Here is a 14,082-nt window from a genome sequence, read left to right as displayed (position 1 = left end):
GTGTGACTAAAATTTGTAGTGACATAGTCACATATTTGCCAATATTTACTAGTGATACAATAATCACTAGCATAACTATGAGGATATAAATATGATGTATATCAAATGGGTTTGTGGGAACCCAACCTATGCATCAAAATCATATAGGTCAAGATGACTAGCGCAGTTAGGTTCCCTAAGTTTAGTGTAGCAATATTACATCTATATCAAGGCATACATGCTAGGATTACACCTATATCCCAAATGTTGAATAAGAAAAGGATAATTCTCATGACATGTAAGATCAACAAGGTATACCCATAAGTAGAAAATAAGAGAGACATCCTTTGGTTCACAACATCCTCGAGAGACTATTAGGGAGGGAACACTTAGCAAAGAAACCATCATAGATAGAAACCAAAGAAAATAAAGCCAATAATTCTTAGAAAGGTTAATATTCAAGTGTGTGTGTGTGTGTGTGTGTGTGTGTGTGTGTAAGTCACATGATTGTCTCTTTAGGACTCAAATCTATCAACAAGATATATTGCAACATCCTAGGCTATATAACTAAGTATCCAATAAGTGTTAAAAAAACTTTATGTCAAGGTGGGAAGTGTTTAAAAACATTGTTTGAGAGCTACCAAAGAAATTCCTACACACAAGGTGATGTAGCCCAAACCCCTCACAACGGTAACTCAAAAATTTACGCAATAGAGCAATTTTAGAATACCAGATTCTTCATTAAAATTTCACAACTCTTCTCTACCTCTACAAGGAAAGAAAATGACTACTTATTATATTGTCAAAAATTACCATATTTGGTAGAATTTCAAGAAAAATAGTTTTTTCCATTTTTGGTAATTTTTAAAACCCATCCTACAAATCTCAATTTTTCCCAAGAAAATCCCCTAAGGAAAGATGAATTGCCAACTAATATATGAAATCAAGAATATGATTTCGGATTTATTAAACAAAACAACTTTCTAAAAACTAGAAAAAAAAAACAAAATCTAAATTTGGAGGTCAAGATGAAATTTTAGGCTCCCAAAAAAATGTCAAAACAACCACCTATCAAGTTGAGCTAAATTTGTAGTCTAAATAAAACCTTCTCATGCAACTGCCTATAAATTTTTTTTGCTAAAACCCATATCCGAGTTAAAAGTTGTGAGTCTTGGAAGTTATTGCATCATTCTCCCCTTCTTGAAAAATACATAGCTCCTGCAAGTGGCTGTCTGTAAATTGCTACAATTTTATTAGATCTAACTGCATTACTACCCACTTAGATAACCATGTACTCTCTATTTCAGGTAAATTGTCCCATTGTTTTAGGTATCTATGTTGTTGGTCATGCCTCGTGGAGGTAGTTTGCTTGTCAAGAATGTTAGCAATCTTTTCCTTCTTCTTATTGGGAAGGTGATGTTGCCAATCTGCACCCTCGAGATCATCTATACTTGGAACATCTCCATGGAATGTGTATAAATAAAAAACATTAAAAATAGGGGAGATGTTAATATTTCTTGGTAATCTAACCTCATAAGAATTATCATTAATTTTTTTGATGATTTTGCAAGGCCCAATCATTTTATACTTCAATTTATGATATGTGCTTGTAGGAATCTGTTCATGCCTCAAGTAACTATGACCAAGTCACCATTAGAAAATATTTATTGTCTCCAAGCAGCATCTACATCGATCTTATAACTTGCATTACTATCCAATAACTTTTGTCTGATATCTTGTTGGAACTGGTGAAGGTGTTCAACAAAGGAAACTCCATCATCCCTAATTCTATCTCCCAAGGGAAGTGACACAAGATCTAGAACACCTTGAGGGTTTTGACCATAGACAATTTTAAATAGATATTTTTTAGTGGATTTGTTCACAAAACTATTATAGACAAATTCTACCTAGGGCAATGCCAAGTCGCACTATTTAGGCTTCTCTCCCACAATGTAGCATAATAGATTTCCCAAACTTTGATTGACTACCACTATTTGTTCATTAATTTCAAGATGATAGGCACTACTAAACTATAACTTTGTTCCTAATATCCTCTAGAGAGTCCTCCAAAAATGGCTCAATAACTTAGTGTATCTATCAAAGGTAATGGTCTTTGGAAGGCCATGTAAATGAACAACTTCTAAGAAGAATAGTTCTACTACTCTAGTTGCTTCATTGGTCTTTGTACAAGCAATAAAGTGGACCATTTTTAAAAATGGATAAACAACCACAAAAATATAATCATTACCTCACTAAGTGTGTGAGAGACCTAATACAAAATCCATACTCGATTTAGTCCATGGTTCGATGGGTACTGGTAAAGGCATGTATAATCCTATATTTTGTGAATGACCTTCAGCCACTTGATAGATTCCACACCTTGCCACATATTTAGTGATGTCCCTCTTTATCTTGGGGCAATAATACTTATCTTCAACAAAATTTATTTTTTTCTCCTTTCCAAAGTGTCTAGCTAGTCCACCACTTTGAAATTCCTTGATAATGTTTTCTCACATGGATCTTCCTAGTATAGATAGTTGTTTGCCCTTAAATAGATAACCATCCTGCATAAAATAGTCACCTTTCACATGATCCAATGTACTAGAAGATGAAGCCTTTAGCTATTCTAAAATTTCCTAAAAATCATCATCAATTTCATACAAGGCCTTAATAGCATCAAAACCAATGACCTTAATTTCCATTGTGATTAATAGAGTTTTGACACAAGATCTAGAACACCTTGAAGGTTTTGACCATAGATAATTTGGAATAGAGATTTTTTAGTAGATTTGTTCACAAAACTATTATAGGAAAATCTACTTGGGGCAATGCCAAGTTGCACTATTTAGGATTCTCTCCCACAATGTAGCATAATAGATTTCCCAAACTCCGATTGACTACCACTATTTGTCCATCAATTTGAGGATGATAGGCACTACTAAATTGTAACTTTGTTCCTAATTTACTCTAGAGAATCATCCAAAAATGGCTCAAGAACTTAGTGTCTCAATCAAAGGTAATGGTCTTTAGAAGGCCATGTAAATGAACAACTTCTAAGAAGAATAGTTCTACTACTCTAGTTGCATCGTTGGTCTTTTTACAAGAAATAAAGTGGACTATTTTTTAAAATGGATCAACAACCTCAAAAATAGAATCATTACCTCACTGTGTGTGTGGGAGACTTAATACAAAATCAATACTCGATTTAGTCCATGGTTCAATGGGTACTGGTAAAGGCATGTATAATCCTATATTCTGTGAATGTCCTTTAGCCACTTGATAGATTCCACACCTTGCCACATATTTAGTGATGTCCCTCTTTATCTTAGGGCAATAATACTTATCTTCAACCAAGTTTATTGTTCTCTCCTTTCCAAAGTGTCTAGCTAGTCCACCACTCTAAAATTCCCTGATAATATTTCCTCACATGGATCTGCCTAGTATACATAGTTGTTTTCCCTTAAAGAGGTAACCATCTTGCATAAAATAGTCACCTTTTACATGATCCAACTTACTAGAAGATGAAGCCTTTAGCTATTTTACAATTTCCCAGAAATCATCATTAGTTTCATACAAGACCTTAATAGCATCGAAACCAATGACCTCAATTTCCATTATGATTAATAGTGTAGCATGCCTACTCAAGGCATCAACAACCTGATTTTGTTTTCCAGACTTATGTTTCAGGACAAAGGTATATCCCTATAAGAAAGATCCCCACTTGGCATGTTGACTATTCAACTTCTTTTGTGCGTTGAGATATTTTAGAGCAATATGATTAGTAAGTAGCACAAACTCATGTGGAACTAGATAGTACCTCCAATATCTTAATGCTTGAACAATTTCATAAAACTCTAGATCATAGGTAGAATAATTCTTTCTTACTTCATTTAATTTCTCACTAAAGAAGGACACAAGCTTACCTTCTTGGCTAAGAACAACACCTATCCCAACATGTGAAGCATCACACTCTACTTCATAAACTTTGTCAAAATTTTGAAGTGTCAATATAGGAGCTTCAATCACCTTTTTCTTCAAGAATTTAAAACTCTCTTCAACTTCTGTTGTCCATGTGAACTCCCTTCCTCTGGTATAGTCTATTATGGGTGCTACAATACTGCTAAAATTTAGGATAAACTTTTGATAGAAAGTTTCCAACCAATGAAAACTTTGTACTGCTATTATACTAGAAGGACGAGTCCATTCTAAGATTGCTCTTATCTTTCCTGGATCCATTTGAACACCAGCTTGAGAAATGACAAAGCCTAGAAAGGTCAAACTAGTTTTCATGAACCTACACATCTTCAAGTTTGCAAAGAGCTTCTACTCCCTTAAGACACTCAAGATGATCCTCAGGTGTTGTAAGTGTTCTTCCTTGCTTCTACTTTATATCAGAATATCATTAAAGTAAACTAAAACAAACTTACCAATGTAAGGTCATAGCACTATATTCATCAACTTCATAAATGTGCTAAATGCATTTGAAAGCCCAAAATGCATAACCATCAATTGGTACAAACCGTATCTTGTCTTAAATTATGTTTTCCATTCATCTCCCTCTCAAATGCAGATCTGGTGGTAACCACTTCGAAGATCAATCTTGCTAAAGTACTTAGCCCCCACTAATTCATCCACCATGTCCTCTATCTAAGGAATAAGAAACTGGTACTTAATGGTAATCTTGTTGATTTCTTTACTATCAGTTCACATCCTTCATGTGGCATCCTTCTTTGGAGTCAATAATATAGGTACTACACACAGACTCATGCTTTTCCTAACTAGACCCTTTTGCATTAGCTCTGCCACTTGTTTATTCAACTCGGCATGTTGTGTTGGATTTAGCCAATATTCTTCTTGATTAGGTAGAGTTTCTCCTAGAATAAGATCAATATGATGTTGAATATCCCTTTTGGATGGGAGACAATTAGGTAGCTCATCAAGAGCAACATCAGAAACTCCTCCAGCACCTTCATTGCCTCAGGTGGTACCAAGTTTTCTTATTCTTCTCCTTTTTTTAGTACTAGTGCATAACAAAAACCTATTACTTTCATTTCTTTGACAATGTCATTTGCATACAACATGGTTTCATTCTTCCTTTCATCATTAAGTGGCAATAGAACCACTTTAGAGCCATCTTTCCAAAATGTGTAAGTATTTTTCTCCCCATCATGAATGAACTGCCTATCATACTGTCATGGTCTTCCCAATAACATATGATAAGAATCCATAGGGATAACATCACACCATATCTCATCCTTATAAAATTTCCCTATGATAGATCTTATTAAACATCTTTTATCAACTGTTACTTCATTTCCTTAAACCATGCAATATGATAAGGGCGAGAATGCTTCTCACATTGTAAATTTAATTTCTGTACCATTTCTATAGATACAATATTCTCACAACTTACCCCATCAATAATAACTTCACATACCTATCCACCAAAAGTGCATCTAGTTCTAAAAATGTTAGTCTAGAGCCACAAATCATCAGAGTTATTTGTAGAAAATTCATCTTTTTTCTAGAATGATCATTGATCTCCTCATCATGAGGGTTTCTCCCACATCTAGTAAAACTTCTTGTTCCTCCTCTTCTAGCTGAGACAGGTTCACTCTAGGTTGTCTTCCTTGATTTATTTCTGGCATGTTATAGTTTGAGCATTCAAAGGCTCTATGTCCTTCTTCTCCACATCTAAAACAAGTAAAGGGCTTCCATTGGTTTTCCCATCCTCTTCTACTACCATAACCTCATCCTCACTAAAATCCCCTTCCTATTTCCTATTTTGCATGATCCTATTTGAAATCTACATTTCTTTCAAATCCTTAGGAGAATTCTCCTTTGCCATAATTAGACCCTCTTCAAAATGGTGTTGAGGGACCCCTTCTTCCTCCTATCTTCCTCTAATTGTACTATAAATTCTTCTTTTCTTTAGTGTTTGGAGCTAATTGGTAGGCTATCTCCATACTATTAACATGGTGCATGCTTAGTCCATCTTGGATAGAGAATTTAAGGCCATTCATATATCTATCAGCCACCTACTCATCATCTTCTTGATGCCCTATTCTCGGGGATAACTTATAGAAATCATTTGTGTACTCTTGTATAGGAGAAAAATTTTACTTCAAATTCTGAAACTTATGAAATAGGGTTTGTGAGTAATCCAAGGGTAAGAACTTTTCCTAAAGCTTTTTCTCCATCTTGCTCCACGTTTTGATCTTTTCCTTTTGTTTTCTAGTTCATTCCTTCTGGAGGTGATCCCACCATATCATTGCATGTCCTTTTAATTTCATGCATGCAAACTTCATCTTCTTTTCCTCTACCATAGGCTTCCATTCAAAAATTGTACCCATCTAATTTAGCCAGTCTATCAACTCTTCTGGCTTAAGACTGCCAACATAGTCTAAAACTTCAATCTTGATCCTTTCATTTTTACCTTCTAACGCCCGAAGCACTCTATCTTCATAGATTAACTCTTCCTAGTGTTCTTCTTTATTTTCTACAATTCGATTAGAACCTCTTCAATTTCCCTCTTCATTTGATTCATCCTCTCCTTGTACTACCAGTAATCCTTGATTATCCATTTGCTCATTTAGTCATTCAATCTACCTCTGCACATCCAACATAAATCTTTGCATTGGAGTGACACCTCCTCTTTCTCTCCAATCCATCTTGATGTAGCCCAAACCCCTCACAATGATAACTCAAAAAATTACACAATAGAGCAATTTCAGAATACCAGATTCTTCATTAAAATTTCACAACTCTTTTATGCCTCTATAATGAAATAAAATGACTAATTATTACAATTTCAAAAATTACCATATTTGGTAGATTTTAAGGAAAAATAGAGTTTTCCATTTTTGGTAATTTTAAAAACTAATCCTACGAATCCTAATTTTTCCCAAGAAAAGCCCCTAGCTAAGGCAAGATGAATTGCCAACTAATCTATGAAATCAAGAATATGATTTCAGATTTATTAAAGGAACCAACTTTCTAAACCTTGGAAAAAAACACAAAAATCCAAATTCAGAGGTCAAGATGAAATTTTAGGCTCCCAAAACAATGTCAAAATAACCACCTATTGAGTTGAGCTAAATCAACAATCAAAATAACTCCTCCTCACGCATCTACCTATAAAATTTCAGCCAAAACCCATATCCAAGTCAAAAGTTATGACTCTTGGAAGTTGATGCATCACAAGGAGACCTAAATAAACTAAGAAGTGTGTGCTCCCTAGACCTAGACAAGGCTCAGTTCCATGCTATGCAAGGAAAATTGAAAATGAAGCGAATGAGTCCAAAGAAAGGCTAATACACATAGATGTTAGGGGTCTCAAGTAGCATGTATTTCTAGGTTTTCACTGCTTGGATAATTTTTTTTTAGATCTTAGGGAATATTAAATTATTTTATCTTAATGTCAACCATGGTGTAGGTTATGATGAAGTAAAAAGTTGATGGGTAATATGAATAGGCAATGATGTGATCCTCAAGGACTATCTCCTCAAGAGTACCCAAACTAGGGAAAAGGGTGAAATAGCCATCTAAAGCATTTTTTGGATATGTAATGGAAAAAAAGAAAGGAGATATCATGTAGGATAAGCAAAGAAAGCCAAGAAGAAAGATAACATATGGGATAAAAAGTGGAAGCAAATAAGTGAGTTGGCATTAGAGCGCGTGTATTCTAAAAGAGTGGATATGTCAAGAAGCCTCTAAGAACCATATTTTAATATTTATTGTGATCAATACCAAGGGATCAATGGGATAGGATAGCAATAGGATAGAGAAATAATTATGAAGCTAGATATGAAGGCTTTGAGTGAATGAGAAAGCAGAATAGAGAAGTTGATGGATAAGATAGGAAATAAGAAATCATAGCTCAATGTTTTCAAGATCAAAGGGGAAAGATGGAAATAATGGATGGATGAAATAATTATGCAAGATGCATGTTTGCCAAGTTTTCATCATTGTATCTATCCAAGGTGCCACTAGAAGTGGTTTTCACCATAGCATCAATTTATTTCTCTTTACCTTTTCTACCAAAGAACATGTTTACAAAGTTTTCACTAAGGCACATTTTTTCTTTTTCTTTTGAATTCTTTTTTTATAAAACATTTGGAAAGAATTTAATCTTTTTCAATTTGGATTGTGCTCCTATTAGAAGGATGGCTCATGATAAGCCAAGAACATAGAAAGCTATTCTCAAAGATGTTTATAAGGTGATAGGATATGGTAGAAAAGATATATGGAGGATAAGAGCTTATACGTTGGAAGGCTAGGAGTATCGATAGAAGGTAAGTTTCAGTGACAAAGTGGTCAAGATCAACATAGGCATACACCTTTAAGGGTAGTGGAATGATGGAGTGTAACATTTGATTTAGGGATTTGGTTCTCTCTAGTTTCTTAATATCAATCATGTATATTGCGGATATTTAAGTTAAAATCTAGGTGTTATCTCTATTTTAATGATAATAAAAATTAATTAGAATTTTGGTGGTGAAATTTATACAATGATTTGAGCTTATTTTTTATTATTAATTTAAGAAATTATAATTCCACATATAATTTCTACTTGGTTAATTTTAAATTTAATTAAGATTTAATTGTATGTTAGTGGTGCGTTAAGTTGACCTCTCTAATGTAAGATTGTCTCCAAATCTAAACAGTGTTGTTTAGTTTTGTACAAAGAATTGTGTCTTGTCTTTTTAATAAAAAAAAACAATTCCTAACTATGATTTTAATTAAAATAATTATTGATCTTTTCTGACAGTAAATTGTGCTACTTATAGTTTCCAAAATAACTTTATTTTTTATAGTATAATACATTGTAAAGATACTCCTGATGAAATTTGGATACTTATTTTTGCAACTTATTAAATATCTCCTACAAAATTGACTACTTATCTCTTACTCATTACCATAATTTTGGTGTCCATGACTTGGGCTAATTACATTTACTTTGTCAACTAGATTCTACTAACTAACTTCTAATCAAAGTAAAAAACACCTAATCATTTTTTAATGATTTTCTTTACTTCTTATTATTCCAATGTAAAATATAAATCCATTGAATTTTAAATGCACATTGAAAGACATTTATATTGCACCCACCACAATTGTTTCTACATTTACTCCCTATACAGTATTCATATTTGTTTCTCAAGTGGAAAATGACAAAAAAAATACAAATAGTCATGAAGTCTTTCAAATCTTAAGTGCAGAAACAACAATAAGTGTTAGCAATCTGTTCTAATCATTGCTTATGATAGTTGCACTATGCAAACAATATTTTCTCTCCATATTGAATTGTCCATATACAATAAGTGGTGCAATATAATGTGCTTTCATGTTCTAATTTCTTTATATTTACATTTCTAAATATCTCTTTAATTAGCTAATTAGGGAATTTACTACATAATTCTCAACTGGGAATTATCCTATCCAAGTTGGGATCCCACTTTTTTGATTGAAAAAATTCACTTTTTGTTCAGGTAGAGAGCACAACACGAATGTAGCCGGGAAGAGGTTATGGGTTACCGAGCAGCTTTCATGGCCGACTGTTTTGGCTCAGGTAAATGGATGAACATCACACTACCACTATCTCCACCATCTATAAGAATGAATACATCAGTAGATGATCATCTATGTCATTATACGTCATTGAAGACCCTTTTCAAAAGACCATCTCAATAGGTTGGTTTATAACATTTATGTTTTGTTGAAATGTTGTTCCCATTATAGTTTTTACAAACAATTTCCATTACTAAATAAAGTTTTTAGCAAGTAATTTATAGTCATACAAATTTAGAAGCCTTTTTTTTCTTCTTATTTACACTTTTGAAAATTATTTTGAATTTTGGAATGAGAAAGAGCCCTTGCATATCCTCATGTTTTTTGGCCTTTTTTAAAGCTGCAATGAGATCGTGCAAATCTTCAAAATAGTTTATATTTTACTCCAAAAGGGTTTGGAGATGAGTAGTAAAGTAAAAAAGTACTCACTCCAAATAATAGGGGCATGTGTTAAGGAATTCTACATTTGTTAGTATTCGGTAGTTGGTCTTTGTTAGATTAAATCTAGAGATTCCTTAGTACATCTATTTTAGCCACTTTTTTTCTTCCATTCATAAATTGAGAAGTTAAATTTGGTTGTCATATTTGTACCCTTTTACCACAAAATAGAACAAAGAATTTTTTATTATGCATTAAAACAAGAAGGTTCTTTACAACGTCAAAATCTATTCTTATCCCTATAACCCAACTCAATAATTATAACATTTTTTCACTTTTAGATTTGTGGGTGCTCTCTACGACTTTAGATTATTAATAATTTATTTATGCTAATGCATGATCAAGATACTATGAGAAAAAATTTAATAATTTTCCATTATAAATGTTTTCTTGAATTTAAAATTCATCATTTGTTTGTTTGACTACACCATCTAACTTACTTTTGTCAAATTGTGAGAGTGACCAATATGTTTGTAATAGATCATTAAATACAAATATTAAGAGAGGAAAAAAAAAAAATTCCACAACTCATTTTCCCTCTGAACTCGTGATTTGATGGATGTTGAAATCCTATACCAAAGTTTTTCATTTTCATACACGGAAATAGGATGGACACCTGCCAATTGCAGTTTCTTTAAAGCTTCTGAAGTGTTTTCAACAAGTCAGTGTTGGAATACTTTAGAATAAATGAGATAGGTGGTGAATTAGTTATCCAAGATCTAGATGTACAAATCAAACTTTTCATAGCTTAGTGAACCCATAAAACATTTACCATTATGCATACATCCATAAAATTATGCAATAACTTAAAACTTGTAGCTTGTTGTCAAATCAATTTGTAAAAATGTAAAGCATGAAACATAACAGATTCATCAACACACATAACATAATGATTTATGTGGAAACCCAATTTGGGAAAAACCACCAGTAACATGCTACCTCTTTTTTCACTCTTTTGAAGTGATACCCTGTGAAAGGCCAACCCTATTAAAGGTTACAATACACACTATTAAATATGACCTGGTTAAAGGATTTCAATCACCTTGTTAAAAGTGAGCCTTGTTAGAGGACTTTAGGCTAGTCAATTGGAACCCGGTTAAAGGATTTACAAATGATTATTACGTAAACCTTAATCCAAAGGATTTTACATAAACTGATTACAATTACTAGAGACTAACAATGAGGCTTGATCTAATACAAACTTACAACTATACTTGTAGATTTTAAATCTAAGTGTTAGTCCTCCCTTCTACTTGGATTATACTCATTGTAGCTCTGATAGCTTGTTCACCCTTCAAGCGTTCATCTCCTTAAGCCTTCTTGCTTAACATTTCATTATAGACACTTCTCTTAGGTCACTTGATGAAGCAAAACCCTTATGTCTCGTTCTCCCTTAGGTTCTCACATATGAAAACCTTTTCTTCATGACTAGCCATCCTATTTATAGAAAATTAATATTTTTTGTTGCTCATTCTCCATTGTCCATTTTAGAGTTAGGTATGATACAATGTATCTACCCCATATTCCATATATGTTCTAGAAAGTTCTCCCTTGATCCTCTTTAGATTCACCTAATAAAGGTTTACATAGAATTCTGTGCCACCAGTTCATCATCCTTATCTTCTAGTTGGTTCACAAAATCTAAGAAAAAAAAACTTGTCATCTTAGATTCATCAAATCTAAAATCTTTAAAATAATGTAGTAGCTCAACACTATCTTATTTCTGATGCTCAACACTCACTAGGTTACTCTACATCCTCTATGAAGCCCAATTTGGGAAAAACCACCCGTAACATACTACTCTTTCTCACTCTTTTGAGGTGATGCCCTATGAAATGCCAACCCTATTAAAGGTTACAATACACATTTTTAAATGTGACCTAGTTAAAGGATTTCAATTACCTTGTTAGGAGTGAGCCTTGTTAGAGGACTTTAGAACATTCACTTAGAATGTCACCTGGTTAAAGGATTTACAAATGACTATTAGGTCAACCTTAATCCAAAGGATTTACCCTAGACTGATTCAATTATTAGAGAGTAATAGTAAGGCTTGATCTAAAAACAACTTATAACTCCATTTGTAGATTATAGATCTCTATTTCAGTCCTCCATTCTACTTGGCTTTCACATATTTCAACTCTAATAGCTTGTTCACCCTTCAAACATTCTTGCTTAACTCGCCAATGCAAACTCTTCACTTAGGTCATTGAATGAAGCAATACACTAGACTCCTTGTCTTCATTAGGTTCTTGCATGTGACAACCTTTTCTTCTAACCAGTCGTCTCTATAAATAGAGAATTAAGATATTTTGTCATTCATTCTCCATTGTCCAATTTAGGGTTAGGAAAGATTAAGTAGGATTCAATGAATCTACCCCTTATTTCATTTCATCCCTTTTGAGAAACTTCTCCTTTTATCCTCTTTGAATTTGCCTCAAAATAGTTTACCATGAATTTTGTGCCACTAGCTCATCAATCTTATCTTCCACACGGTTCACACAATCCAAGAAAGCAAACTTGTTAGCTCAGATCTATTGAATTCACGATGTTTCTGATAATGTTGACACTTGCCATTAACTATCTTCTGATGCTCAACACATAGTGTGTTCCTCGATATCTACTATAAAATCACTTAGTACGAACTAAAGTTTACTGGTGCTTGGCATCAACTAAACTTTACTCAACATCAACTATTTTACTCGGCATACACTAAAATAGACTTTTACTCACCTCCAACTAATTTTTTGCTTGGCTTGCACTAACTTTTCTCGGCACCTACTGTCCACTTGGTCAAGCTTGGCAGACAAACTTTGTTTAACTTGTTCTTCTAAACTTGCTTAGTGTAACCAATCTTTACAACCTTAAGTAGATTATCAATGGATTACGATATCACTATCTTAGTTGATTCTTGTACTCCTTTTCATGTATCACTCAACCTTTCCTCTAGGTGCTATTGTTACATCATTTGATCAAATCCTCTTCATCAATCTAACAAGTGATAGTAATTAAATCATATAAGTAGTTGTCTTACAAAAAAATAGTAGGTTTGACATCAGTGACAAAAAAATGATTGAAACATATTTATCCTACTTGTATCAATCTGCTTTCAACAATTGTAATGAGAAGTTTTATAGTTTTCATAGTCAATGATTGAATGCAATGGAGTCCAAAGAAGTGGGATTAGTTCATGCATGTTGTTCAAATCCTATAGAGTCTCTACATAGTATAACAATAAAAGGTTGTTGACTCTTCAACCTAAACAATTTTTCTTACCAATAATCCTTGAATTATGTAATCCAATGGAGGAATCTTATGTTAATAGATATGATCTTTTTATCTAGGAAATGGAAGAGAGATGTTTAGCAAGCTTTAAAAGTATTTCCTCTCTTCCCTTGAGAACTCCCAATACCATAAGGAAAAACACTGATTCAAATTTAGCTTAGGGTGTGCTATTTTATAAGTTTATGAAGTTTTCCAATAAATTAATTAAGGTTTTGTGAGATAATAATTGTGTTTGTCTGTTGTAAATAAAGACATTCAAGAAATTTTTGTTGGTGTTGGAGGAAGGCGGTCTTGATTTTTCTTGAATGTAAGTAAAACATAAGTAGTTAGGCATATAGAATCATATATATTCATACAATGTGTAAAATCATTATGAAATCTTATCTATTCTTCTTTGGATAGCTCTAATTATAGCCACAAATACATATAATCAAGAGAAACAATAACAGTAGATTCATGTTAAGCCATATGGTAATGCTATCAATTTAAAAAGGAAAGTAAAAATAACCAAGGTAGAAAAACATAATTCCAATAATGATAGAACACAAACTAATCTTTCGCTAGATACAATGAATGCTAACTACAATATACTTACCCAGCCAAGGTAGAAAGGAACTGCTCAACTTGATACACCTAGCAGAACACAACCAAGAACAACAAACACCCATGATTCATGTTTCTCAACAAAAATGTGTAGTTGCACCCTAGGATAGATTTCGAAGAGATAATGATGGGATTTTCCATGTTTCTCCTATGCCATTTTAGCCAAAACTCATTACAGGCACATTCGACTTTAATGATATTTGAAGGAAT

Source organism: Cupressus sempervirens, chromosome 9 (assembly GCF_028749045.1).
Source record: "Cupressus sempervirens isolate cs-2001-9-10 chromosome 9, ASM2874904v1, whole genome shotgun sequence".
Classification (NCBI taxonomy): domain Eukaryota; kingdom Viridiplantae; phylum Streptophyta; class Pinopsida; order Cupressales; family Cupressaceae; genus Cupressus; species Cupressus sempervirens.
Note: the sequence above shows the minus strand (reverse complement) of the source record.